Source organism: Macrobrachium rosenbergii, chromosome 53 (assembly GCF_040412425.1).
Source record: "Macrobrachium rosenbergii isolate ZJJX-2024 chromosome 53, ASM4041242v1, whole genome shotgun sequence".
Classification (NCBI taxonomy): Eukaryota; Metazoa; Arthropoda; class Malacostraca; order Decapoda; family Palaemonidae; genus Macrobrachium; species Macrobrachium rosenbergii.
In genome coordinates, this window is record NC_089793.1 from 31,252,824 (window position 1) to 31,257,823 (window position 5,000).

General features: G+C 39.5%; 1 long non-coding RNA gene across 1 annotated transcript in view; it reads left to right on the forward strand.

Annotated features, from left to right (window-relative positions):
- Nucleotides 1-5,000, forward strand: part of LOC136834394 (uncharacterized) — a 260,020-nt gene that overhangs the window by 31,749 nt on the left and 223,271 nt on the right. The gene's annotated exons all lie outside the window — the stretch shown is intronic.

The window sequence follows — 5,000 nt, forward strand, 5'->3', positions numbered from 1 at the left end:
AAGGTAATTGCCTCTTATCAGACATTAGATATATAATCAAGTACCGCTTGTACTAAGTTATCTTTACAGCGTATGACCCAGACTTTCCGGCACTCGTGAGATGAGATAAGTTTTGAATCTCCTTCCAAAAAGGAAATAAAAGAGGATAAGAAAAACGTGCAGCAACAAAGGACGAGCTCTTTCCTGCCTTTGTTTATGCTTTTAAAACACTTTTGTGAAGTCCTTTACTTTGTTTAGCTTCAGCAGGAAGCTGAATAACCAAGGCCTCATTGTTCTCTCTCTCTCTCTCCCGGTCGTGAACAAAATTTCAGCTCTTGCTATTTCTAAGATAATTTCTAAATGTTTCTTCTTTTTTATATCTTTAATACTTTTCTCTCCGCTTTCAATTTGAAAACAAATTCTCTTGAGTTCATTTTTTTTTTTTTTTGTCGAAATCAGTGTCTCATTATCCGTTACTCTTTTCACTTTGTCTTTTTTTCAAGATACTTTTTTTTTTCTAATGTCTTGAGAAAGCTGAAAAATATCACAGCCTTTCGATGTGCGGTATTTGTGCTCCTGTGTATATATTAGATTATTTACAATTAGGTCTGACCCTTGATTTAGGTTCGGAAGACCAATAACATTATGCAGAGCTGAGTGACAAAATTATAGGAGATATTTTGCTCCTTACAAATTAGATCATGTTTAAGTACACGTGAGGATGTAAAGGCAGTTAAGACTCCTTAGGGGGTTAGTGCCATCAGTGTACCTCATGCAGTTGCACTGTAAGCATTACTTAAAGTTCTTTGTAGCGTCCCCTCGGCCCCTAGTTGCAATTCCTTTTGTTTCTTTTACTGTACCTCCGTTCACATTCTCCTTCTTCCACCTTACTTTCCACCCTCTCCTAACAATTGTTTCATAGTGCAAATGCGAGGTTTTCCTCCTGTTACACCTTTAAAAGCTTCTTTTCTCCAATTTCCCTTTCACCGCTGAATGACCTCATAGGTCCCAGCGCTTGGCCTTTGACTTATAATTTATATTCTTTTCCATTCCAAGACAGTTAATAAAGCGAAAAATGAAACGAAGGGAATAATTAGAACGGAAGAAATGAGTTTTAGCAACCACTTAAGGAGGAAAAGAAGTCACACTGGAGGAAGAGAAGTTAATAAGGTAGAGGAGTGAAATGGAAAGATGCTGTCTGAAGTCAGTGCAGTCTTGTGCCGATGGAGTGAGCATTTGGTAGTGTTGGTCAAAGCCAAGAATAGAGGAGAGGCATTTTAAAATTACGCAAGAGTGAAAAGGACTAGCTTAATTTGACCCCTAGCTGGCAACCTCTTTCTTTCATTTTACTATACCTCCGTTCATATTCTCTTCCATCTGACTCTCCACCATCTCTAACAATTGTTTCATAGTGCAACTGCAAGTTTTTCCTCTTATTGCACCTTTCGAACCTTTTTACTGTTAATTTCCCTTCAGCGCTGATTGACCGCATAGGTCTCAGCGCTTGGTCTTTGGCCTAAATTCCATATTCTGTTCTATTCCATCTTAACCTTTGAATGCCTGTGGAACTGACTTGAGAATATGTAAGGTGTTCCGTTAGGAAGTTGAAGAATTGTTAAATACCAGGAGTTGATGGGATTACATGTGAAATTTTAGTATCTGCTGGCATTAGTGAGAATGAGCGACTGACCAAGACGTATAACGCATGTTTGGAAGTTTCCAAACGAATTGGTGAGAGGGGATAATTGCCCTGTTGTATAAATGAAGAAGTGATGTATGTGATTGTTAAACATCAATATGAGACGTAACATTAAGTATGCCTGTGAAGTGCATGGTAGGATTGTGATTGGGAACGTGGACCAGATAACAAGACTGACATGGGGAAAAATTGTGTGGGGTTAGGCAGGTTGGAAGGTCTGTACATCGTCTTTTTTTTTTTAAAGTTATTTAATGAGTTTAACATTAAAAGGACCGAAGTACAGCCTATGATTGACAGAAATGCAATGCGGAGGGGCTAAGGGTGTATTTATTTGAAAACAGTTGTTTGAATAATGACAGTCGTGTAGATTAGAACATACACAGGAAGAGTGACTGGATTATTGAAATGGTAGATCTAAGACAAGTATGTGTGTTGTGTCTCTATGGATGTGTAATGTTGGCGATAATGAAGGTAAATGGTGGCCAGGAGGATGAAAGAAATGAAAGTACCTGATACATACGGGTGTTTATGAGGAAATGTAATTGATGATGATGGTAGGATGGGAGAAAAATAAGTCCAGTAATCTTCAAAGGAGAAGAGGAACGTATTTAGAAATGAAAGCTGGAATATATGAAGGATTGTTGAGCAAACTCTCCTGTATGGAAGTTTAGTGGGGATGCTGAATACAAATGAAAGAGAAATTGTATAAGTAGAGATTGTTAAGATAACACTGTCTGCGTAGTTTGTGTGAAGAAAGGCGGGTTTTTAGGGAGAGAATTGAGAAAATACAAGAATGCAGTAAGTAGGCTAGCATAGGTGGAAAGACAGATCAGTGTATTTTAAGGTACTTTGTCATGTTCAGACAACGGAAGGCGACAATTGTGTTGATGAAAATTAAGTACAATTCAGAACTTTTGTTGGAGGTGGGGCAGGGGAAGGGGTGAGGGAGAAGTTATGGCTGGATGCCCTGAAGATGTTGAAACAATAGTGCCTTGACGTCCAGGAAGCTCGCAAAAAGAATAGAATATGAAGTAACCTTATCAGGAGCATTCATAATGGGGCTAGGAAAAATGTGTGTCAAATGTAATCATTATTCCTACACATTTGTTAAAGACTAACGTCTTGGAACATTTAAAGTATCGGTATTTCTGATTTCTGCATTATAGCCCATAGATCTCGGCCTTAATTACAGGAGCCATAATTATTTAAAAATAACAAAATAGCAAGTAGGGATGCCCCCCATTTTATTATCTTCAGTGGCGCTTTTTCTCGGCTTCCCCATCTTTCCGCAAAACTTGCACTTGTCGTGCATATCCGGGTGTCTATTTCTGTGGATATCTGTCTGACTTCCAGTCATTTTCTGTCTTTTTTTATCTGCTTCATCAGACTGCTCATGTATATTCATTTTGCCTCATGTACCTACTGTGTAGGCAGGGCAAGAGAGATGAATAAACCTGAGTATACTTGATGCCTGATTAAATGGTGTTAGACAAAGTTGCAGTCTTTTTCCGTCGTTTGAGTGTGTGTGTGTTTTTTAGTTTTCTGTAAAAGAAAACTATTGAGATGGCTGTTTGTCAGTCCGCCCGCACTTTTTCTGTCCGCAATCAGATCTTCAAAACTACTGAGGCTAGAAGGCTGCAAATTTGAATGTTGATCATCCACCCTCCAATCATCAAACATACCAAATTGCAGCCCTCAAGCCTTAGCAGTTTTTATTTGATTTAAGGTTAAATTTAGCCATGATCGTGCGTCTGGCACCGATATAGTTGTCAACAACACAGGCCACGACCGGGTCGTGGGTGAAAGTTTCATTGGCCGCGGTTTAGAGTTTCATGGGCCGTGGCTGAGGAGAGTTTCATACAGCATTATACGCAGTACAGGAAACTCGATTGCTCCGAAGAAACTTAGGCGCATTTTTTCCTTTTTTTTTGCAGGGGGGTTAATAGAAAAGAAACAAGTGATGAGAAAGTAGTGCTTCTGTTCGTGGGCGCTTTGATGATAATGAATGAATCATTTGCAAAGGCCTGACTGACTTCTTCAACATAACTGTGCGTTTACCGGTTTGCAAGTAAACGCCCAGGTACGTTAAAACCAGGTTCATGAAGGTGTACACTTACAGTGTACTGTGCGCGTCGTACAGTAGGCTATACAAAAGGCTCTTTGTCAGATGCTTCCATCTCCTTTTTCCTTCCAGCATCATCAATTAATTATATCGTTCACAATTCACATTTATTCAACATTCCCTTTTTCCTTCCAGCATCATCAATTAATTATATTATCGTTCACAGTTCACATTTATCAACATTTCCTTCGGCCAAGACTTGCGATTGATTTGATTGATTTTATGAACTGGCGTTACAACTGTATAGTGGCTCTTGGTGCCAGGCATTCCTAATGGTGTTCAGTTAGGTTTTGCTCCTAATTGATTCGCTTGTTTACTTAAAGCAAGTGAAACTTATCATGAGAGGTGAGACTTGAACGATTGAACATCTCGGTGACTGATGAACTCTGAATGCAGTTAGTGAAAGCTGATTAGGTACTTATTAACTGATACCTGTAGAGAAATGTTTTCAAATGTTAAGCGTCCTGGGGTTATACTTAATTTAGACGCATAGTTTGTTGAGAAAGGCGATTATTTAAAACAACTGAATTATCCGATAACACTTCTTACGCGAGATAAGTTATAAAAAAAACCGTATTTCTTTCAACATCTTCCATGTGCAAACGGAATAATACGATGGAAATGTGGGATTATTTTAATATTAAGTGACGTCATCGTATACACTTATAAACTGAGAAGCCGGAAGCCGCTTGAAGACTCTTGCAAGCAGATGATTGATTGTTTTGATTTAGTACCACGGACAGGCGTCCCAATCGCAGCGGTCACTGATGACGAGAGCAAATAGCACACCGAGGAGCATACACGAATCCTTGCACGTAGACGTGAGCCTTCACTTTAAATGACAAATCGAAAACGTCAGTTTTGGCAAAGCAGGACATTTATCAATAGATTGCGATTTGTCCTGAGTAAATCATTTTCGCTTTACTAAATCTTAAGACTGCGTCGAGATTTGCTGTCTGTACGGAAGGAGGGAAGAGATCTCTCTCTCTCTCTCTCTCTCTCTCTCTCGCCGGATGCGTTAGATAAGATTTCCCTGGAGGAACAAAGAATCACATCAAAGGAGGACGATTCTCTGTGATCGGTCGTCCATTGATTGTTTCCTCGACCTTCCCTGTCCGTCTTCCTACATGACGCACGTGCGCGCGCTCAAACACACACACACTCAGTCATTCTCTCTCTTTGGTATGGCCAAATTACTTT